Source organism: Talpa europaea (genome assembly GCF_964194135.1).
Source record: "Talpa europaea genome assembly, chromosome: 1".
Classification (NCBI taxonomy): Eukaryota; Metazoa; Chordata; class Mammalia; order Eulipotyphla; family Talpidae; genus Talpa; species Talpa europaea.
The window spans coordinates 120,631,141-120,657,022 of NC_140073.1; positions in this window are offsets into that span (position 1 = coordinate 120,631,141).

Consider the following 25,882-nt stretch of genomic DNA (forward strand, 5'->3'; position numbering starts at 1 on the left):
ATTGTTTGTCATAGCACAAATGTTAATGGGATGAGGATATTTTGAACAAGTGAACTGAATATTGATCTTACAAGGAAAATTGAATATCAAACTAACAGCAAGAATATCAATAATAAACCTTGGTAGGGCATCTGTCCCCAACAAAAAACCCATACTGATGACTTTTTTCAATATATACGTCTTCACACAAATTACTGGGAAATTTAAGTATCCATTTCTCTATCAGTGCTGGTAATACATAAAGTATTTTGGAACAGATTCAAAGAATAGCAATACATGTGCAAAACAGGTTAATTTAGAAGATACTTAAAGGAGTAAATGTAGATTGGCAATGAGATTGTGAAAGAATACCCTGCCATTACTTTAATTTTCCTTGCTCCATGAAGATGAACTAACCAACTTAAATGACTGGTTTGTGCTCGTCTCAAATAGCTTTTGCATTGCCTGGGAACTCACAAAAGAAGGGTCGCTCAAGGCTAGAGACTATGAACTAGTTTGAGTACACCATGCTTTCTTTGTATGTAGTATCCAGCAGAGTTCAAAGTACAAGTAGAACCTAATAAATAATACTGACTTCAGTGAATTAGCTGTATATTTTATTGCAGTTTAATCTTTCTTGAGACAAGTTAATTTTCTTTAAATGTTTCTAATGTAATACATTCTAAACTACAATGTGAAAGAATAATCATAATTTTCTAGGAATACTATTTCAAATTTTTTGCACACTGAAGTCAAGTTCAGGGAGCCCCTTAATCCAACCATAACCATAGGTACTAAATTTTACTGCATCTGGTAAGAATAGATGAGCTAATATGTTCTACTTAGAGTTGACTCATAATCTTCATAGGATAGGTCCTGGGAAATAAGTGTCACTATGGAAAACATTTTATCATTCATTAACTTCTTAAATGCTGATGAAATATTCTTCATAATTCTATAAAAGCCTGGGTTGCAAGATTTTAAGTTCAATGTTAAGAACACAGCTACATATGATCACCCTTGACATTTGCAGACTGAAAAGAATTCTTTTTTCCAGTTGGTTTCTGGCTTCACTCACTGAGACTCAATAAGCAGGACTTAGTTACTGTAGAAAGATTTAAAGACCAATCCCAGCATGCTAAAAATGGCAAGAGCATAGTGTTTTGGAGTTACAGAGCCCGAGTCATGAATGCTGACTATTGTCCTCAATAGGTAGATGACCTTAATCTTCATTTGTAAAATGTGGAGAAAAAAGACTCACACTGGGGATGCTGAATTTTGAAGAAAATGCATATGAAGCACTTGGCACAAAGCCTAACAGTTTATAACTGTCAGTCTCCATCCCTTTGTCTCCTTCCCCTTTCTTCTTCTTTTGTATAATATGCCTCCAAAAGGAACTGTTAAGCCAGACCTTTCTCCAGCTCTTATTTACATAATTACAATTTTCTTTCTGCTAGTACTCATCAATTGCAGCACATTAAAATATGAACAATTCTAAATTATGATTAAATATATACTACCAATAATGATGTTTTTCATGTACGGTGCCTTCCAAGTTATTTGAAAAATTTCCTAGAATTGTTATAAAATCAAAAATGTATGAGTACCTCATATACAGTTCAGTGGTAAGACAATCATTAGTCAAGGCTTGTTCCAGATGCTCAAGGATTACATTCAGGCCCCAACTTTGTAGTGTTGACTTAATCATAAGCCAAGTCCCCCCCTCATATACCTAATGATGCAAGAGAGAAAAATTATTTGAAATAGATAGGCAGAAAGGGATGAGCAGAGACATTTGAGCAGATTATCGGGGTGGTGGGGGGGAATGGACATTTCAGGCAGATGGGAAATCTAACACAAAGATGATGCAGGAACAAGTATATTTGAGAAACAGCAAGGAGGCTAATGTGCTGATACAGAGTGACCACATAGAAAGAAAGGTAAGAGGAGATCAGAGGAGGAACAAAGGACAATTATCTGATACCATGTAGACCACTGCCTAGATACTGGCTTTTGCTCTGAGTAATATGGGCAGCAATTGGAGGATTCAGAACAAAGGAGTGACATGATCTGACTTGAGTTTTACAAAGATCATTCTAGTGAGTGTTGAACCAGATGAAAGGGAAATAAGAAAAAGCAGAGACTAAGCAGGTAATTGCAATAGAGCAGACAGGAGATGTTTTGGACTAGGATATAGTGGTGCAATATTGGGAAGATTTAGATTCTGTAAGTATTTTGAAGATATAACCACCATAATAAACTAGTGGAGAATATAACAGAAACTAAAGAGTTAAGTATATCTGGGAAGTGTGCAGAAGGGATACCTAAGAGAGAGAAATTGGAAATTTGTTTTTGAACATGTGACATCCTTAATACCTGCAAAACAGTCAGCAAGTTTATAACTGATAAAGTAATTATAAAGTGAATTTATATGACATTTTAGTAAGTATCTTTATAAATTCATTTACTCTTCACCACAACCCTATAGATTGGATATTTTTATTTGATGAATTTTTAGTCATCAATAATACTTAAAAACATGAATCTGGATGAGCTCACCAAGAAAATGAAGTACAGATACAAAAAAGACCAAAGACTGAGCTCAGTATACTCCAACAAGGAACATGAGGGGAAAGCAGCAAAGGATGCTAAAATAAAGTCTGACCCATAATGGAGGTGAACATTAAAAATGGGTGTCTCTGGCCAAGTGAAGTAAGTCTATCAAGAAAGGAAGAAATGTGTCAAAAACTTCTCATATTTCAGGCATCCCTGGTGGCACAATGGGTTAAGCGTCAGCACTATGAGCAATCCACAGATACTGCAGCATGAGTTTGATTCCTGGCGAGGGAGGTGACCCACATGGCGTGCAGACCTCTCCTGTCGCACCCGTTGCTCCCCTCAGCAGTGTATTTCAGTCAGTCTGCCTGTTCTGCTCCCCACTCTGTCTCTGGTGAGTCCTCTCAACACCCCCCCACCATACACTTCTGGCCTGTACCCTGGTTCTTGTATGCATAAATAAATCAATCTTTAAAAAAAGAAACAGCAACCCATTTCAAGATGAAGACTAAGAATTGATGACATTTTATTGGAAAAGTGAGTGGGCAAAAGTCTGGTCGGTAATAATTCAAGAGAGGAGGGAAGAAGGGAAAGAGATGGTGAACACAGGGAACTCCACTGCATTTTTCTCTAAAAGGAAGCAAAGAAATGAGGTGGCTGGAAGGAATGTGAGATCTAGGGAAGGTTTATTTTTTTAATTTGTTTTTTTATTTCGTTTGCTCTGAAAAAAATAAGCATATGCTAGATTTCCCGTATACTTGAACACGCACACACACACACAGCCTCTCCCTATCAAGATCCCTCCCTTACCAGGTACATTTGTTACAACTGATAAACCCACATCAACACATCATCATCATCACTCTTAAGTTCATAGTGTGCATTATGGTTCACTCTTGATAGTATGTTTTCAATGGATTTTCCTCAAATATGTAGTGACATATACCCACCACTATAGTCTCCTGCACAGTAGTGTCAAGTTCTGTGCTTCACCAATTCATCACTCCCTCCCCTCATAGCTACTTCTCCTTTTACTTTACCCACCATTTTGCCTTTTCAGGATGAATTTCTGTGATTTTTCAGATGGTTCCAATTTTCAGAGCCATTTTTTCTAAAAATTGCCTGTGTTCTGCCTATTCATACCCATACCTTCACACCTGATCTTTTCTTTAAAGATTTATTTACTGGGCCTCCCCTGGTGGTGCAGCGGTTGAGCTCTGGGCTGCGAGGCTGCCCGCAGCCTCTGCAACGCTGGTTCGTTTCCCGGCCGCCAGCGTGGGTCCCACAAAAATAAATAAAAATATTTATTTACTTATGCATATGAGAACTGGGGTGCAGGCCAGAGGTGTGGGGGTGAGAGCATTCACCAGAGACAGAGTGAGGAACAGAACAGGCAGACTGACTGAAATACACTGCTGAGGGGAGCAACAGGCGAGTCAGGAGAGGTCTGCTGCGCCATGTGGGTAGCTCCCTGGCCGGGAATCGAACTCATGCTGCAATGGCTACAGAAGCTTCATAGGTGCGTCTTAATCCCTTGCACCACCATGGAGGTCCCACACCTGATCTTTTCATTGTCTCCATAGTTTTGCCCTTTCGCTTGTATTGGGAGTCATGCAGTACATAACATTTTCAGATTGGCTTCTTTCACTTAGTAACATACATTTAAAGTGCCTTTACATATTTTCGTGGTCTGATAACTCACTTCTTTCTAGCACCAAATAATACTTCATTGTCTGGATATACCACAGATTATCTATCTGCCTACTGAAGGACATCTTGGCTGCTCCTATGTTTGGGCAATTATGAATAAAGTTGCTATAAACATTTTTATGTGCAATTGTTTTTGTGGACATAACTTTTCAGCTAATTTGAGTAAATAGCAAGGATATCTTTTGGTAAGATATATTCAGTTTTGGAAGAAATTGCCAAACTTCCATCCAAAGTGGCTGTACCACTTTGCAGTCCCAGCAGCACTGATCATTCCTGTTACTGCATGTTTTCACCAGCACTTGATGGTGTTAGTGTTTTGGATTTTGGTCATTCTAACAGGTGTATAGTAATACATCATGATTATAACTTGGAGTTCCCTATTGACATCTGAAGGTGATTAGTTTTTCATGTGCTGATTTGCCATTTGTGTATTTCCTTTGAAATATCTGTTCAGATATTTGCTCATTTTTTAAAAATTATTTCCTTACATCATTATGCATTTCTGTACAGTAATTGTTTTCTCCCCTCAGGTGTCGTCCCTGTAGCCCTCCCACCACCATAGCACCCATAAACCATCACCATAGACCCTTGTGCTCTTTATTTGGCTCATTTATTAATGGATTTGTTGATCTTATTGTTGAGTTTTAATAACTCTTGTGTTTTTTGGTAAAGTCCTTTATCAGATATGTCTTTCAGAAATGTTTCCCCCACTCAGATGACTTTCTGCTCATTTTCTTGACATTGTTTTTTGCAGAGAAGTGCTTATTTTAATTGGAGTAACATTGGTTTATAGCTTTTGATAGGTTTCAGTGTACAACCTTTTCAATCAACATCTGTAAGTACTACCTTATGGCTGTCACCAGAATTCTAGATTCATCCATCAGCATACATAGTTGATCCCTTTTACTGGATTTATACCCACTTCCCTAACCCCTTCCGATAACTATTTTGTTCTTATAGTATGAGTTTATTTTTGTTTTACTTAATTTAGTGCAATCATTTGTTTTGAGATCTCATGCACCATAAATGAGCAAAATTGTATTTTTCTTCTCTGTCTGACATACTTCACCAAGCATAATTCCCTCCATTTCCATCTATATTGTTGTAAATGGCAGGATTTTTTTTTTTTTTGTAGCAGAGTAATATTCCATCTACACATGAAAACAAAAAGACACCCTACCAAGCAGGAGAAAATATTTGCAGATCAGATTGCTTGGATTTAAATCATAGTCCTATATTGCAGTTATATAGTCTTGAACAATTTTTTCGGATTCCTAATCTGTGAAATGATTACAGCCTGTTTCCCATTTATAGAGACTAAAAGCGTTCGGAAAAAATATTTCACGTGCTTCCACCATCCTGTCACCCAACCAATCTGCATATGGACCCTCGTACTCGCCCATAAACTCATAGGGTACCATTGAGTTCATCAGTATACAGTGCTTAGAACAGTGGCTGCACTTAGAAAATAAAATGGAAGTGCTTTATTACCCGTTAAAGAGAGTAAAATGGAGGAAGAATGCAGCAAAAAAGCAGAGTGTAAACAATGGAGTGATTAAAGTGATGAATAATGAAAGGAGAAACATATGGCAAGAAAGCGGCTTTTCCTGTAATTACTTCAGTAGTATAAGATTGACTTTAATCCCTGCTTAAAAGTAGCTTTAGAGCTGTTTTCGTACTACCAGTTTCAAGAATCTAGAGTTACATGGTGGCTTGCAGCATATCTTAAGTATTCCATGTTCATTGGCCACAAAATTACTTCCATATTCTCATTTGTTGAAGAAACAGAAGTTCCAGTAGTTGTCCTTACAGCATTCTACCAGTTTCTGTTTTTCTGTTAATTCAGTATTATACAATGCTTGTCATGAGGACTTTTCTTACCTAAGGTGTCAAAGGGAACCTGATAGAATAGTTTTAGGAGATAGCAAAGCTTTAGGCAGTCATACAGATGAGCAAGTGTTGTCCAGTGTTTAAGAATGTGACTTCTGAAAACAGACTTCCCCGGGGTCAACTTCCACCTGCCTTCACTACTATTAGCTTCACTTCCTTGGAAATCTCTTGTAGTTTTCTCATTTGTAAATGGGCATAACAATAGGGTTCAGTGTAAAGACTAAATAAGCAAATATATAAAATGGTCTGAGCAATACTTGACACAATGTACATTTATTACACATTACATGAAATAATGGATGAGGAATGGGTTGTTTTCTTCGTAAGTTCCATGCCATGGCACTCAGCATGACTAACCAGAAATGCTGGGGTCAGGCTGCCTGTCACTGCCAAAAACCAATAAGCAGAGACAGGAATTGAATCTATAAGGCATACTTTATTGTCAGAAAGCCAGTGATCTCAGTGAACAGCGAGTATTTTACTCCCCAAACCATCTGACATATAAACTCAAGCTGGTCTTTTTCTAGTGAGTTAAAGATAGTTAATGATAAGCAAACAACCCATCACAAAGGCATGTCATGGTTGATGTCCTTGGTCTTTGTCATGTTCAGCCCCCAGAGTTTATTCTCGATTCCTTGGTCATCTTGACCCAGGCACATCCTGTTTTCCTGATGATGTCAATGTCTGGCACTTCCTTAGGTGTCACTAGGGCAGGACTGTCAGCTTAAAACAAGAGTTTTAGTTCAAAGAAAACATTATTAATCACATAGTGTTTGCATGCAGTCTATTCTGTGTGTGTACAAGCAAATTCCTATACTAGGTATGGTACCCTTCCCTTTCTTCCAAGCCCCTACCATTCCCCACTGTTAGTTATGACCCTTATTTCTAGGAAGCTTGTTTATGGTAAAAGAACTTTAGTGGGGTGCCTCCCCTGGTGGTGCAGGCGGTTGAGTGCTGTGCTGCGAGGTTGTCCGCAGCCTCTGCAGCACTGGTTCCATCCCAGCCAGCTGGCAAGGGTCCCACATGGCGCGGCAGACCTCCTGTCACACCTGCTGCTCCCCTCAGCGGTGTATTTCATCAGTCTGCCTGTTCCGTTCCTCACTCTGTCTCTGGTGAATCCTCTCACCCTCCCACGCATCTGGCCTGTACCCTGGTTCTTGTATATATAAATAAATAAATCTTTAAAAAAAAAAATCAGCTCCTTAAAAAAAAAAAAAAAAAATACCTTAGTTGGGGAAGAGAATAGGGCGTCTTTCTCCAAAGCAGGAGAGGTATTGCTCTAGCATGACCAAAATATACTTGCTGAGTACATTTGGGAGCAGAAAAAGGCAAATCAGAGATATTCAGATAGAATCATGAGTTCATATAGTCTACTCTATACCTGTTGGGTTGTTAAGTTAATATATATAAAGTGTTAATTAATGACTAACTGAAATGTTTGGTATTTGTTAGGAGAGAAAGAGGGAGGAAGAGAAAGCAAGGCATTTGAGGGAGAACTAACCCCAGTTATCGAAATCATTACCAAATCCTGTGTGTTTTCGCTTAACTCCCTTCCTTGGGGATGCATCATCTTAGCACCAGGTATCTACAAAACACAGCCACAAAACCCCTGTGAATACATGTTCTGCCTTGAATGGTCTGAACCTTAGTCCACACACCTGCTTTCACTTTGTAATACCTCTTTCTCCTTCACGTCTAACTCAGGTGTTGGCTCTTCTGAAGAGAGGCTTTTTATGACTCCTCAGTCCTTTGTTATGAGGAAACTCATAGCACTTACCTTCATTTTTAAGCATGATTATAATAGTCTGTTTATTTTTGGTTTGTATAACAATGAAAGTATATTGCTTCTATTCTCACACTTTGAAGAGTTTTTTTTTCTTCTTAACTCCTTCACTGTTAATGGTTTAGCAGTGACTTAAAGAAGTACAAGGAGGGCCTCCCTGGTGACACAAGGGGTTAAGTCTCAGCACTATGAAGCTATCTGCAGCACAAGTTCAATCCCTGACCAGGGAGCTAACCCACATGGTGCAGCAGACCCCTCCTGTCTCGCCCACTGCTCCCCTCAGCAGTGTATTTCAGTTACTCTGCCTGTTCTGTTCCCTGCTCAGTCTCTGGTGAGTCCTCTTACCCTCCAGCGCCTCTGGCCTGTACCCCAGCTCTTGTATGCATAAATAAATCTTTAAAAAAAAATAGAAGGACTGGGGCGCTACATGAATGTGACAAAAGAAAAAAGGCTCATAAAGCTCATAAAAAAGTGTAGAATTGGGAGTATTTTTAGAGGTTGTCTAGTCCCACAGGAAAAGTCACCATTTAGCATTTTTGTCATGGACTTTAGCCAGCCATGTTACAGACAACAGCTTCATATGCTAATAAAAATTTGTCTCAAACTATAAGCTCTTAAATGTGACCCATCAAAAATCTCTTAATTTAAATATTTTTCTCTTAAAGACTAAAAACTACTTACAGAGTAAATCTTAAAACTTAACACATAGCAAAAGACTAGCCATTTACTACACTTTCTTTTTAATCCTTCATTTTCGATCTCAAATGACTTTCTGTATCATAGGGCTCTTCTATGAGGAATATTCAAAAGGATCTGTTGAATGGTAGCTGTAGAATTGCTTAATATTGCTTTAATAAAAGAATAATCAAAGTAGCATCTAATTTCATGAAAAACTATCACATTTTGATATAGAGCTAGCAAGTAGCACAGATACCAGGGAACTAAAAGAAGTTTAGGCAAAGGGGAGAAAAACAGCAGTTTGTTTTGAGAATATTTCTCTTTTTTTGGCCTTTCTTCTTACCTCCTACCTGACAAAATTTATCCTGAAGCTGCCTCCTCACTACCCAAAGTCCCCTATAGAAGTTCTTCAACAACATGCAGTGTTTTTCAAATGTTCTTTACCTCATTCTTTATCTCATTTCCTCTAATAAAAATGAATGGTAAAAACATTTCATCAGAGAAGATAATCATGCTAATGTGTTAATAGGCTAATATCCTATCTTAAGAAGATAATAACATCTTTCACCTAGTTAAAGTCAAAGTTTCCAGAAAGTCCCTCAGGAGTGACTAATGTGGGGGATTTCATTCATGGCATCAGACTCATGGTTTGAAACATACTTGAGCAGTTGAGAATTTCTTTCCTTGTTCCTTTCAATGGCACCCTATGAAGGGCTTCCTGAAGTGACTTTGGGCAGGTTTGATGATGGAGAGCAAACAAAAATGTAATTGCCACTAAAATATTCTAAGAACTTAGAGTGTGAAAGAAAGTTCTGTGCAAGTGAAAGTTACTTCAGCCAAAGTCCCTCAACATGAAAACATGAAGATTGGCCATGATGAAGCAAAAGGGAAGTTTATCTTCAACTAACAAACACTCAGCCAGGTTAATGGAACAATAGAAGAAAAATGATGTAATATAGAGAAAATAAAGAGATGTAGATGAGCATAATTGTAATAGTAGGTCTGGTGGCAGTGTATACTGAATCTTACAGTAAGTTATGGAATTGTTCCATACTTTTTCATTGTATTAACTCAGTTATCCTTCCAATAACTTGTAAAGAATTTGCTGATATCTCCACTTTGCAAAGAAACTGGAATACAGAGAGATTTGGAGAATTCATCCAAGCAAGTTCACACAGCTAGGAAATAGTAGTGTTACTGGGCGAGTCTAAAAATGGTCATCATATCAGAACCTTCCTGACCAGTTCAGGGTATGGCCACCTCCCATCGCAAGTGCAAACAAAAGGGTCTTTGGTGCATCAAAAAAGAAAATCAATTTTTTCTAACCAACAGGGGATAGGGAGAGAGAAAAGGTCCAGTTACTGAGGGATAGTGTGAAGTAGAGTTGCAGCTACAGGAGCTAGAAGGGTGCAGCAGAGAACAGTTGCAGAGGTGACAGGGAGGGGTAAGGGAGACGCAAGGATGGTGAGGGACTGGGGGCAGAAGGCTTGGGCAGCTGCCTCCCATGGTATCTCCAACAAAATGAGAGCAAGACCGTTATGCCTCATTCCCTTTTAAAGGCTTAAAAAAAAAATGTTCACTATGCTCTGCTCCTTTTCCAGCAGCCTCCTTACACAGGACATGGGGTTGGGGGGCAGTTCTGAGACACTTCATAGTCATTGGATTTCATGGCCCCTCATTTGTACCTGGCCTCTCCAGCAGCACAGCTGGAACTCAGTGTCCCTCTAAAATCCAACCATTTATAAGTGGAAATAAATTAATGAGCCTTTTCATATTGCTGACACTCCAGCTCATACTTTACTTCCCCACTCCCAGCAATTCCTATAACTCAAGGTTTCTTTGTCACAAATAGGTTATTATAGGTTTGGTAACCTATAAATGGAAAACCATTGGGTAGTTCTATCACAAGTAAAACCTGATAATGCATTGAGGAATAATCTAATAACAAAGACTTCTGCAAATAACAAAGAACATCCTTCATTTGTTCTATTTTTTCATGAGCTTGTCTTTCCGTTGTTAAATGTACATTTAAGTGATAAAGTCTCTTGTCTAAAGATGATGCTTCTCTCCCTCACTCCCATGCCCCAACCCATGAATGTGTTGCTTTTTTTCATTAAAAGGTTGAGTTTGCTACCAAGACACTTTGCTTAGTTAGGAAAACATGATTAGAGTCTGTGTGGCATGAAGGCATAAGCATGGGAATGAAAAATTCCTTACTGATTAAATGCAGGCCTGGCAGACTAAAATGATTATCTCTTGGGATACACTGAGTGTAGCACTAATCAAGATTAAAGTATTACCAAAAAAAGTGTGTATAGATAGTACTTAGTTATTGAGGGCATTTGTGTCCTGTGCTGTTATCTGTAAAAAACTCCAGAAAGACACCCACACACAAGCCTAATTCCAGATAAACTCCACCCAGCGCTACTGCAAGTAGAGATGTGGTTGCTTCCACTTCAGAAGTCCCAGAATACCCTGGAATGCATGAGTAGTGTAGGGCTGGGCAGGGTAGGGAGGGGAAGCAGGATAAGGTGAAAAAAACAATGCACACACACTAATTCTTATAGCACCACAATTATTCACTTGCTTTTTAATGACTGCTTTAATGAAAAGCAAGGTTTGAATTATCTTTGGAATGTGGACAACATCTGGGTAGAGTCTGATATGACTTAGCACACTTGAACAGCCCCTTCTCAGTCACAGCAAAACCCTTGGACACTCTATAAGAAGAATCAAAAATTTCACTTAGCTGCCCAAGGAATGTCTCTGTATCTGCCCCCAACATTCCATGCCTCATCCCACTTACTCTGTTTTGGCAAATCCAGTGTCATTATTATTTGACGATGTTTATTAAGCAAGAGACTTACATAAAATAAACACAGTCCCTCCCCTCATTAAACCTGCAGTCTTGTTATTGACACACATCCTCTAAGTGGAGGCACCATTTTCCTCACCCCCACTTCTATGGAGCTGCTTTGGATTACAAATCCCAGTATTCCATGAACTGGACTTCCTGAGTGGAGGAATTACTGGGAACTAGGGCTGGAGCTCAGCAGCCACTTGAACCTATTTAACACAGAAGGCAGGGGGGCTCATCTCTCTCTTGCTTTTGTAGCCCAACTTGCACCCCTGTACTGCTAGGATGAGACACATAATGGAGAAACTTGTAGTGGCACTTGGAAGAAGTACATGGGTGAGAGAGAATGGGGAGGCTGCTCCTAGTCCTTGGCAGAGACAAAGGCAGCTGTTACCTTTACTTCATGTTGTATTGTGTGCTGTATTTACATTTTCTCTCTCTCCTCCTGTCCCAGCTCTCTGGAACCTGCATAACCCCTTTTTTTGTGATTCCCCACCAGAAAGCACCTTGGACTTGTGGCAAGATTTTGAGCTTTAGCAATCCCACTCAAGCTAATCCTGTTTAGCTGGGCATTTGTCCACAAGGGGATGGGTATTTGGGGTGGAGATGGATACTGTTATTAGGAATATTCCTTCTCTCTCTCCACACACTAATTCCATTAAAAATTAACCACACAGAGATTATGCTTCCTTTGTACAAGCCTTTGACTTGGTCCATTTCACAGCATACATTCCTTAAGAGTTTGGGGTCCTTGGGTGTCCCTTGGTCATGCTTACTGTCTAGACTAGAGAATACCCTTTCTTACGTAAAGAACATCATCACCACCATCATCATCACCACCCTCAATTTACTTCCTAGTGTCTTTTACCTGGATTCAGCCTCAGCTTGTTCCTCTTAGATTCAATCTCGGTTAGGCTGTGGTTTTCTTCTTGGCACTTTCTTGTATCACCCTGAAATCCTTGTTCCCCCAACAACTGGTTAGCATTCATCATTCTCTGTTTCTTTGTTTCTGTCTGTCTTTGCCTTTATCTCTCTGTGTCCCTCCATCATAAGCAACAACCCTAGAATCAAAGCCTAGGTTCAGTGCCTCAAATTTAAATGGATACTTCTCAACCTCTAAATTGATGAATTTACAACTTTCTTACAACTGACAGGGAAAATAATGCACTGTCTTGCTCTGAAAAATTTGTCTACATTGAAAAGAATAATGAAAATGGACTTATCTACTAAAAACAGACCAGTAAATGATCAAAATTAATTACTTAAAATTTTGTTTCCAATGAAAACCTAAGTGTTGAATGAGCAATTGCTCTGTTGAGGGATTGTATACATCTTTCCAGTCAGCAGGATGTTGTTCAATATGTGTTTTTCTAAAGAACATGAGTTATGATGATTTCACATTTGCCAAAAAGAATTATAATTCCTGTTTTGAAGTTAACAAAAGCTCAGGTGCCTCTGAGTATGTCAGATCTGACTGGAAACAGAGGCCTTAAGTGAATGAATCATTGAACAAAATTATTTATTAATAGTGACATTATCTAGGGTACTCAGCTAGACCCGAGTATACACACACATATATATACACATACACATCAATGTGTGGGTGTATATCTATATGTAAATACATAGATACAGACATTGTGAACACTAAAAAAAGGTCTAAATTTTGTGCTGATGAATAGTATAGGCCAGTACTGATCAGATTACCTACACTGGAGTGTGGAACAAGTACTGGTGACGTTTATCCTTAAGGGAATTTCACACCTAATGCCAGAACTAGGATGTTTTCTCAGGATTCCCGCTGTGTAAAATACAGTAGCATTTTAAACAGTGCCTACAGCATATGGCAAGATAGAATAATGGGAAATGTAGTTAATGTTATTTTTCTGGTGCCCCAGCATCTGGTGCCCCAGCATTCTGGTGCCCCAGCATCTATCTACTTTTGATAACAGCTATAATTTGTGTTTAGGGGTTGATGGCTCCCCATCCTCAGTCCATGTAGTTCCTTTGCAGCTAATTTCCCTTTTAGCTTTGGAGAATGATTGATCCATAACCCAAACTTGGCCAGAGCATCATTTTATAAGGAATCCATTACTAATTCACAAACAAGTCAATTATGCTAATGAGAATCTCACATTTTTGCTGGATCCATCAAAGTGGCAGGCTTCTTTCCTGCTAGACTGTAATCAGAAAGGTTTTGCGGCAGGGGTTGCTGCAGCTCTCTTGTCACAACGAGGAGCCTTCGAATGAAAGCTGAGCATATCACACATGGATCCTCATTAGAGAGTAAAGTTAAGAGATAGGCAGAAACAAAGAACTTGTTGCCACTGAAATGTTCAGTTATGTGGGCCACTAAATTCCTTTCCTAAGCTTGTTCATGTTTGAGAGTTTTTTACATTTGGTTTTTGATTAACCTGCAATTGTGGTATATCTTACCTTAAAGCAAACAGTGGCTAGTTCTGGAGCCAGACCTTGGGAAACTCCCTTTCTCTTCATTCCTTTAAGTCGGTGTTGTTTCTTTTCCAGAACCATGACTCAGGTGGCTACAATCAGGGTTGTTGCTTCCTCTGTAAGAAAATACTCAAATCAGATTTCCCCTACTACCCATGGACCATGGAGGTTCCCCAAGAGTCAGTCTGAAGGTGGGACCTTTTGATCCTCTTCCACCTTCCTATCTCATGGTACTGCCACCGATGGGTGTGAGACCTGGGAAAGTCCTCTCTCCTCCTCCCCCAGTGTCACTACTGCTGCTGCTCTCCTTCCTGTCAGCAGTTTTCCTGTGTGGTCATTGCTGAGGAATGGTCTTGCCTACCCTGGCAAATGTGAGCATCATCTCCTAGTGTTCTGTTCTGTGGGCAAGTAATAATTGTTAACACATGTTGAATGCACATCAGGCGACAGTAACTACTAAGAACTTTATGCTATATTTCATATAATCCTTTTTAACGACATTGACTTGTGGGATTAACATTATTCTCCCAGTACAGACTAGAAATTAAGGCAGTAAAATAAATGCCCCAGGGTCATACAACCAGTAAGTAGCAATATCACAAGGTGGGAAGGAATATTACATCCTCCTGTGAATCTTGGCAGTGCTTTCTTGAACTCCAAATAGTGATCATTTGTGTATTTCATAGTACTGGGGAGGGAGAAGGGAAAAGGAGACCAGTGCTAGGCAGAGACTAGATAATTCAGTTAAATAGAGTTAAAGTAAAAGAATCTATGTAAGATCTATTTAGACTGGGAAAGAACAGAATGATAATGTATAATTATAAGGAAACTGATGTCTTCCAATTTGCAATGGCTTGTAGCAAAGACTGTCCTGGAAAGAAGAGATACCTCACAAGTTAATGGACTTTTTTTTATTTTTGAGAGGCCCCATTCCAGAAACCTTGTCTAGTTAGGTAGTCTGTCAAGATTTGTTTCCTACCAGTGTGTCCTCTACATATTCATTTCATTAAATCAGCTGATATTTATGGATTGTTTATTATGTACTAGCCAAGTGTGGAAATACAATCATTGACAAAAAAAGGTCAGTGTTTGCCTTAATGGAGCTTACTTACATTATCAGTATATATATATTCCACAAATAAGTATTAGCTTATAATTGTTAGCTCATAAGTGTTTCCAAAGAGGGAAGGATGGTCATAGCTATGAGAGCCTATGAGGAGAGATGTGACAGGGGCAGTGTCCAGTGAGGGAAATGAGGGCAGCTTTCCTTTAAGGGCGACCTGAAGGAGGTGAATGCTTAATAGACGAGTAGGAGGCCTGTGAGGGAAGAGGACACAGCACAGCTGAGGGTCTGAAGAAAGGTGGTGTGGCTGTAACCCATGGAAGGGCCGTGCCACATAGGGCTTTGAAAATATGTTAAGGATTTTAATCATGTTTTTGTTGTTTTTAAATTTTTTTAAATTTATTTTTGTGTAGAAGAACTGGAGTACAGGCCAGTGGTGTAGGGGGTGAGAGGATCCATCACAGACATAGTGGGGAAACAGAACAGGCAGACTGACTGAAATCCACCACTGAGGGGAGCAGCGGCAAGCCAGGAGAGGTCTGCTGCATCATGTGGGTCACCTCCCTGATCAGGGATCAAACTCATGCTGCAGGTCCAACCAAAGCTGTTATTTTAACCAAAATCACATAGGATACATACCATCATTACTTCTATTTCACACACAATACCAGCTTTTCAGAGGTTAAAAAAAAAAACAGTTCTAGAGGCACAGTGGACTAAATAATAATCCCTTCCTACCAGTACCTAGTTCCTACCAGTACCTAGGAGTTAGAAAAATTAAATTATATTTTCAACATCTATTGGAGCTTGCATTAAAAAAAAGGAAGATAGGTAACTACCTGATATTAAAAGGAAATACAACTTGGTGTGTTAAGGTGAACTGACAGTATATTTGTACCGAGGTGGTTATAAGTTTGAAATAGGTCTTAAAGACTAGAGATTTCAACTTTTGCACTTAACAGAAACCAAGAGACAAAAATAGTGATTTAAAACGGATACCTCTTGTAGGGTCAGGAAGGACCACAGTGCAAGTTTTCTATGACCCAGCAGACCAGGTAAAGGAGGATTCCTGGAGCCCTCGGTGGCTTTTGCAGGTTTTTATTGGGATTTATCCGGTACACAGCAGGCAGGGGTGCTGGGGGACCGGGAGGCTGGGAGGCCTCTCAGCCCCCAGCAAGTCTTAACTCTATCTGGGCTCTCCAGCCTTCTCTGCTTCTCTTCAGCTTCTGCTGCTTCTTTCTTGGCTTCTCTTTCGGCTTCTGCTGGTGTCCCCGTGACGCCGCCCTTAAAAGCCCAGTCTTAGCCCAGGTAAATCCCATCTACCTATGCCCACACCCTACTCCAGGTGCCCGCCATCAGGCATGCATTCAGGACTGCAAGGATCCATCATCTATCCTGATGGTGGGAGGGCAGAAAGGCCTGACATTTTCCCTTACCCTACACCTCTGTATGAACCAAGACCCACAAAGGTCCCTGTCCTCAACGAAAGAAGTTAAGGAGTCTGCCCATGAATTTCCAGGATACTGCAAAAAAACTTAATCTCTGCCCAATTTGGTTCTGGGCCAGTGATGCTCAGTGATGCCTGGCAGAAACTAGCGAAAGAGCATGGCAGAAAGCAAGTCCATAAATAAGCACACAGAAAGTATCCACAGGAAAAACAACCTCTAATGAATTCTAAGATACATGATGTATGGTAAGTGAAAAAGTATCAGGCTTTTCTGCATCATCATCAGGATAGATGATGGATCCTTGCGATCCTGAATGCATGCCTGATGGCGGGCACCTGGAATAGGGTGTGGGCATATGTAGATGGGATTCACCTGGGCTAAAACTGAGCTTATAAGGGCGGCGTCACAGGTACACCAACAGAAACAGAGAGAACGAGAGCGAAGAGACCACGAGAGAATTCCGGAGAGCCCAGATAGAGTGAAGAGTTGCTGGGGGCCCGGGAAGCCTGCCAGCCTCCCAGCCCCCCAGCCCCCCAGCTCCCCTGCCTACCGTGTACCTGGTAAAATCCTAATAAAGCCTGCAAAAGCCAGCAAGGGCTCCAGGGCTCTCCTTCACCCATCTGCTCCAGTCATAGAGATCCTGATCTCTGTCAATTCCTGGCATTACACATGAAAAGATAATTATGAGCAAGAGTTAGCAGAAACTGGGCCTCCCTTGTGGCGCAAGGGGTTAAGACTCACCACTATCAAGCTATCATCAGCCACTGTAGCATGAGCATGAGTTCTGTTCCCGGCCAGGGAGCTAACCACATGATGCAGCAGACCTCTCTTGTCTCGTCCCCTGCCCCCCTCCCCAGTATTTTCAGTCAATCTGCCTGTTCTGCTCCCTGCTCTGTCTCTGGTGAATCCTCTCACCCTCCCGCACCTCTGCCTATACCCCAGTTCTTGTATGCATAAATAAATAAATCTTTTAAAAAAAGAGACACATAAGGAGAAGAAAAATAAATTATAAATTAAAATGAAAAAAGAACAGGCCTCTCTGGGGTACAGGGGATTGAGGTGCAACCTATGAAGCTGTCTGCAACCACTGCAGCATGAGTTTGATCCCCGGCCAGGTAGATACCCACATGATGCAGCAGGCCTCTCCTGGCTCGCCCACTGCTCCCCTCAGCAGTGTATTTCAGTAGATCTGCCTGTTCTGTTCCCCACTCTGTCTCTGGTGAATCCTCTCACCCCCCTCCACCCACACATCTGACCTATAACCCAGTTCTTGTATGTATAAATAAATAAATCTTTAAAAAAAAATGAAACAGAACAGATGCATTTGAAAAAGGACCAGATGGAATAATACCCCCAAGGAAAAGTATAGTCATTGAGAGATTAAGTAACTTGCTTGAGGTCACTCAGCTAGAAAATGACAGAACTGTTGCTCAAACTCAGTTTTACCTATCCCACACTCTCAAGCCAACCTCCTTCTCTATAGATCAAAATCTAAGCAAAGGAATTCCACAGGAAACCTCCCTCCTTTGACTTGGCAAAATCTCTTTAGAGTGAGTATATTACTAAAAACACATGTAGGCCTTTAGGTAAAGCAAAACTAAACCTTTGCTTATCTGTAGAGAATTAGCAAATTTCAACAAAAAAGATTTTGAAATTATATGGTCAACAGTAATATTTTTCTAAATCACTAAGTGAATGGGAAGCCAGCGTGTGCTGTTAATTTAACCCTTGAATTACCATGGGTTCTTGTCCCATAAAGCCACAAAAAGGAATTCACAGACTTTTTAGGTAAGTAAGCAGAGAGAAGCAAACTTTATTTAAGAAAGTAAGAAAAAGTGTATTTAGAGGAAAAAGAACAAAAGCAAAGACTCCAAGCCGGCTTTGCCAAGGAGAGGCAAAAGACGCCATTATGGGCCTGTGTCTAGGGGTATTTAAACCCTTTTTCACTCTTATCTTAGAGTTTACTTCCCCTGTTTAAGGTCTTATTTTCTCAAGTTTTGTTTTTGTTTAGTCCTCCTGGACTTTTTGTCCTCTTCTCTGGAGTATGTTTTGGTTAGCACCAATTAGAATTTACTGTCCTTATCTCAGAGGCCTCTTTAACTCTCTCAAAGTCCCTGAAGCTGCCTAATTAACCCTAAATTGCCCTGGGACTCAAATGGACCTAATGGCACCTTTAACAATGAATAACACAAATCGTCTATTTTTTCTTTAACCTTCTGAGCTGTTTGTTATTTGTAATATGCAATTATTTGGATGAGTTGGGTAGGAGTCTAGGAAATTACTGATGGAGATGGATCATTGAGCTATGGAGGTGACATATTTAAGAAAAGATTTGAGGGTAATGACTGTTCTGAGAAATTTAGATGCTCTCCCATCTAGGTAGCTCTCTTTCCTTTCCCCATAACTGCTCTACCAGTCCCAACACACAGACAATTTATAGATGATTACTTCAAACTGAGCAATAATAGAGACTGCAAGTTTGCTTGCTTTTATCTCTCTAGAGAACTGGCAGTAATCTAATTACAGAAACACCCTGAGCCATATTCCATGTCACATTTTCTTCTGAGGTTTGCTGTACTGGATATGTACATTTGATGCATCAACCAATACACCTTTTCAAGTAATTTGCTCCTTAGTGCAAAGACATATACAGATGGTTATTTTTGACAAATTGTTTTGTTCTTCTCATAGATTAGCTTTATTTTACAGGTATTTATCTCTACATTTCTAGGATCTCAATGCAGTTAAGATATCATACTGTTCTTTCCACACTTTTCATGTCTCATGATTGCCATCTCTTGCGTAAAGTGCTCAAAATGTTAGTGAACACATAAAAGAATAGAATTGAGAATTATGTGATTGATGCCAGGTTGTAAACTATAATGAAATGTATACAATATAGCCCTCCTTCTAAATAATACCTGATTACAGGACAGATGTTTCTCCTCTCCGCTAAATATGCTAGAACCTTAGAAAACATGTTGATAAAAATATGAATCATGCAGCTACAGGTTTAAATGGTCTTACACAGTTAACAAGGACTGGTCTTGTGTTTTATGATATTTTGTGTGTTTTCAGTGTTAATTGACTTTTTTCTTTTTAAGATTTATTTATTTATGCATACAAGAGCTGGGGTACAGGCCAGAGATGCGGGGGGGTGAGAGGATCCACCAGAGACAGAGTGGGGAACAGAACATGCAGACTGACTGAAATAAATACACTGCTGAGGGGAGCAGTGGGCAAGACAGGAGAGGTCTGCTTCTCCATGTGGGTTTCTCCCTGGCCAGCTGGGGATCGAACTCGTGCTGCAGAGGCTGTGGATTGCTTCATAGTGTGGTGCTTAACCCCTTGCACCACCAGGGAGGCCCCGACTTTTGTTTTTGTTAGGCAACCAGAATCTAGGATATTTCAGGGCACTAACTTAAACTGGGCCAGGATATGCTCAAGCAATGGTGCAGAGCTGATCATGCAGATAAGCAGTTCTGGAAAAGTGTCTTTGTAGTTAGTCATTCAACAGGAGGAAGCCTTTGGTCATCCTTCAGGCCATAGTTACAATCTATTCTAGTGATCAATGGTAATTAATTGAACTTTGTGTCTAATAAAATGAAACACAGAGGTAAGTGCAGTGTCTGACAATTGCCATACACATTCTCAGAATTCAGGATAATTTCTTTGAATGGTGTGAAGGAAGTAACAGTCTCACTTTCTCTCAGAATATCAGGTTGTAATAGGCAGCTGACCTGTGATAGTAACTGCCCTCCAACCTCAAAGGAACATTTAAGTTTGGTCACTTTTGATAACAAAGCCAGAAGATTTACAAAGTAAAGCACCTAACACTTATATTCTCTCAAAAAACATGTTACTTGTACAGACCCACACAAAGCTTCACCTAAATAAACACTTAGGAAGAAAGGCAAATAAATGTGCAGGCCATTGAGGACATGTTGAGTATAGAATCAAGGACTGAAAGGCTAGAAGAAAATTTAATTTAATCCTTTATTTTTTGATGGAGAAACTAAATTTGAGGTAGTTGCTATAACTTGTGTTAGATTACTGTCAAAGCTTGGATCCAACCTGCAGTCTCTCAAAGTGACTTAAGAGCCTTTTCTATAATACAGGCAGAGTATGAGAAATAATTAATTTTCCATAGTCTAGAACCCTAGAACCTATGACTGGGGAATTCAAAAGCAGTTACCATCTTGTTTTCTTTAGGGTTAGTCTTTTCATTTCTTCTTTTATTCAAAAAATTTCGAGAAACTAGTAAATGTTCCTAGTCATGTTATTTGATGTATTCTAGACTTTAAGCCTTGGAGATACTAATGGCATGATTTTTGACTTGTCTTCATATTGACCTATTATGTACTTAAGGCATAATTGGGACCCTGGATATATTCAAATATATAATAGCTAAGTTGTACTCAGGGTTTCACTTAGATTTGTGTGGATTTTACTACCCAACTTTCTGTGTGATAAGTCATTACTTTTGAAGCTTCAGTTTTTCTCATTTTTAAAATGGGAGTAGGGCCTCCCTGGTAGTTCAAAGGTTAAAGTCAAAGCACTATCAAGCTATCACCAGCCACTGCAGCATGAATTTGATCCCAGACCAGGGATCTAAGCTACATGGTGCAGCAGACCTCTTCTGTCTCGCCCGCTGCTCCCCTCAGCAGTGTACTTCAGTAGATCCACCAGTTTTGCTCCCCACTCTATCTCTGATGAATCCATCCTCTCACCCTCCCACACCTATGGTCTGGACCCTAGTTCTTGTATGCATACATAAATCTTTAAAAAAGAAATAAGATAAAACAAAATAAAATGGGAGTAGCTACAGTTCTTGGGGGTTGGTATAAGGATTTGAAGACCTAATGCAGGTAAAACCACAATGAATGCTTAGTAAATATTAGCTCATTACTAGCTTATAAACATTAGCTAAATATTACTGTTTTGTCATATTAAAAATTATTCTGCTATGCTGTCCACTAAGTTTTAAGAGCGTGGTAGGAAGAGTAACTGCCCTTATTTAAGAACAAATATATTTTTAGATGCTGATTTGCATTCAAGAGAGATTCAGGTTAAATTTTACTTCTCCACAGGAGATATCTGTTGCCTAAAAGCTGCTTTCCATGTTGCCTTCCTCCAGGCAAAAGTTCTCTGACCAGGCACTCTAAGGAGAGAACCCACAGTTAAAAGCTAGCACAACAATTTGCCACTCACCCCCTAAGGCCTTGTTATACATCTTCTGAGCCAACTTTTCATGTTGGCAGCTGTGCCAACCCTGTGCCCGAGGGTCAGGGGCATGTGTGGGCTTCTAAGGTTGTTTCCCAGGGCATAGTAACTACTGCTGGAATTGATGAGAGATCAAGCATAAGATCAAGCATAAGGTCTAGATTCTAGAATGTTTGGGTACAAGGTAAGAAATTGAACAGAGAAGTGATAGAGGTGTAGGCTAGGCATGAACAAGAGAGAGGAGAATGCATGACCAATAAAGTGGATGGGGGAAAAAACAGGCTAAATAAAAAGGTAAAGAAAAAATATTCTGTGGGATAGCACTATCATGTGAACTACAAGGAACCCAAGAAGAAAAGCATTCATCAGGCTAAACAATACTGCAGAAGAGATTGTGATTTAAGGAAGATGGCATAAAAAATAGATGACATTAACATGATAAAATTAGAAGAAAAAAGAGGTAGATGTTTGGTTAAGAAACAAAGCTTTTATAGAAATTTCCCGTAGTAAATTTTATGTTAACAACCTGTTTTATTCTACTATGTGTTAAGTAAATGCTATGTTCTTATCAATAGTTTTGAGGGCGAACTTTATTTTTGTTCACAGGACTTTATGTGAAAAACAAGAACTTAAAGATTTGATTTTCTTCCTTAAATTACATTCCTTGACTCCAGCCAAGCCTCACAAAGAGTAACAGATGATAAATTCCAGTCCTTTCCAAGCCAGACTAACTCTGAGGTAGTGGCTGTTTGGTTTCCATTAGAAACATTAAGAGAAATAAATTATTTTAGACTCATGGAAAAATGTGTGTAACAGATATAACATCTCCAAATTTGGAAAGTATTTCATGGTCTAACATTGAAAATAGTAAAATCTATTGCTTTTCTCAATTGCTTAGAAAGTGTAACTAAAATTGGACTCATTGAGAAGACTGGTGGTGAAAATTCACATTTCAGTTAGACTAACTTAGAATTACAGTTAGTTTGTAATAACCACCTTGCCATATTTTTTAAGACTGCCTGCCAGTCAGGTGATAATAAACACTGACCAGAGTCAAAGTGTATCCATCAAAGACAGCAGTCCTCAACTTTGGCTGCATCCTGGAAGCAAAAGAGATCTCACTCCCAGCAATTTTAATTTAATTTGGATGGGATTTAGTGTGGACATTAAGGGGTTTAAAAGCTCCTCAGGTAATTTTAAAATGCAGCAAAGTTTTAAGAAACACTGAAAACTTTGCTTAGCACCAGCAGCACTGCTGTCACCAGGGAATTGGTTGACTATGCAGTGTCTGGACCCATTTCAGGCTACTGAATTAGATTCTGAATTTTGCTGAAATCCCCAAGTGACTATGTGCATATTAAAGTCTGAGAAGCATGCTCTTAGGAATTTGTGCATTGATAATTTCTCCTTCTCTGATGTCAAACATTAATTACATGATTAATAAACGATGAAAGAAAAAAATAGCTCTGGTCGTGCATTCTGTAACCATCCCAGGCCGGGTAGGTTCATTGTCGGTTCAGGCAGCTCGAAGAAGAGACCCTTGGAGCCCTTGGCATCATCCCCACAGGGTAGGGGAGACAAGCCAGCTGGGAGACAGAAATTTGGACCACCCTGCGAATCCCTATGTGCTCTTTCCTCTCTTAGCTGTTCTCTGATGGGCTCCACTGCACTCCGCTATGGTCTTCTGCCGCCCCCCACTGTCCTCTGTGTCTCTGCCCTTACTTGCTCAGTCTCTTGCGCACACCCACAGCATGCTCCACATGCCGCATCAGGCGTGCTTATAAGACCACAGGTGCCAATCATAGGTGCTAATGGCAGGAGGGCGGTAGGGGGGGGGGGGGACTTAAAGCTTTCATTTTCTCTGCAGTGTGTTTCCTAAAATTAAAGACTGTAGAGTTTCATCTCTATTGTTTTCTGCAGAGCAGTAAAAGGTAGATGATATGAAGTGAGATCCATATATGTAGGGGTGACAGATAAAATATAGGCTGCCTAGATAAAAGTGAATTTCAGATAAGTGAGGATTATTTTTTTCAGTAAAAGAGTGTCACAAATACTGACTGGAACATACATATGTTAAAAATGTATCCAGTGTATTTTTATTTGCTAAATCTGGTAACCCCACATATATTCCCAGGAGTTTCTCTTTGCTGTCTAGTAAGGGGAAATGATACCATAAATGGCCAAGCTGCTGTCCCTCAAACAGTCTAGACTGATTGACTGTAATGTTATTTCTCATCCCTCCCAGACAGCCAGGACTCTACAACTTCCCTAAGCCTGACTGATGACTCACCCAACTGGAAGAGGAATGGGAAATTTACTTGCTGACTCAGGAAGACATAAACCTTGGCAAACTTTTCCTTCAATCTTAACCAAAAGAAAAAAATTCCAAAGGAAATTTTAAATACAGTACAATATATAAAATGCCTTAACTTGAGACAGCAGGCAAATTCAAAGGCTTGTAATCACATATTTCCTGTTAGTTAACTAGAAGACATTTTCATGTTTTTTTCCACTATAGCACTCAGAGGCTGGTGTTTTTCTTAAGAATTACTGATATATAAGTCCCTTCACAGGCCACTTTCCCAGAATACATTTTAGATTCCTTTTCTTATTACTCCTTGTACTTGGTAAACAAAGTAGCAAATTCCCAGGATTAGAGATAATGGGAGTAGATTGGAAAGCCACCCTCCCTTTGTCACTGATTCACAATAGTTTTTGTAACTATAGGCCAATTTGATATCTCATTCCTCTCTTGGACACAATTTTCAGATTTTATACTCTGTACCTAGCTCCTCAGGTTCAGTTCAATTCCTCTTTATTCTGTTCTATCATTTTATCCTCTTAAAGGGTACGACTTCTTGTTATCCAATCACGATGGGATAGTTCTGGTAGAAGCGGAAACTAACTTTACATTAGCCAATTCTGACTTTTTTTTATTTTGGAAAATTTTTGATTGCAAAAATCTGGCAGAGTCCAGCAAGATGGCAGCAAAGTGAAGACACCTGGCTTACCAACTCCAGCTACCACTGCCAAAACCCTGAGGGAAAAAGGACCACAGCACATAATAGGAGCATCAATCTGAAGGAAAGGGGTAGGAAAAACTTTTAAGTGAACTTTGTTTAGGATGATAACAGGATGAGTCCCTTATAGCTGCTGGCTCATGTACTCACCAATATTGGGGGTGCGGGGTGCAAAGACCCAGCATTGTGCCGGATAAAGGGGTACACAAGCAGGCCCCCAGGACAGAGGGTGCATTGCTGGAGAGCTGCCGAAGTAAGGGCACAGAGTAAAGACTACTGGATTGATTCTGAGGATTTTAACATGAAACAGAGTAGGTGTGCCTCCCTGGTGGCTCAAGGGGTTAAGCACAGCACTGTGAAGCTATCTGCAACCTCTGCAACAGGAGTTCCATCCCGGGAAGGCCAGGGAGCTACCCACATGGCTCAGCAGACCTCTCCTATCTGACCCGCTGCTACACTAAACAGTGTATTTTCAGTCAGTCTGCCTGTTCTGTTCCCCACTTTCTCTCAAATGTCTTCTCACCCTTCTCACTTCTGGCCTGTACCCCAGTTCTTGTATGCATAAATAAATAAATCTTAAAAAAAAAAAAAAGAAAAGAAATAGCAGTAGCCTGAATAGTATCAGAGCCCCTGGACTTCCCCATAGCAGAGGCTGCTGCCTGAGCTATTCAAAACAACTGCTACCCCCGACAAAGAAATACTTGAATAGAACTACAGGAATCTGTGGAACCCAGCAAAAGCTGTTGTAAGGAGAAAGATAATTATAGTAGAGGCCCACATTAAAAAGCAATAAAAATCCCAAATCATCAACTATCACACCTCAACCAATTTGAGAAAGTGGTGCAAATTAAGACTCAAAATTAGTAGAAGGAAGGAAGTAATAAAAATAAAAGCAGAAATAAATAAGAAATTAAAAGAGTAAAAAATGAAATCAATGTAACAAAGGAAGATAAAATAGATATACCTCTAACTAAACAAACAGAAAATAAAGAAGAGAGAAAACATTATCAAAGTCACAAATGAAAGAGGAAAAATTACCAGTGATGACACAGGAATACAAAAGATTGTAAGAGATTACTATGAACAACAACACCATAAATTTCATAACCTAGAAGAAATGGATAAATTTCTAGTTTAACGTAGTCTATCAAGATTAACCCAGGGAGAAACAAATGAATTGAACAAAATGATTGTGAGCATGGAAATTGAAACAATAGTAAAAAA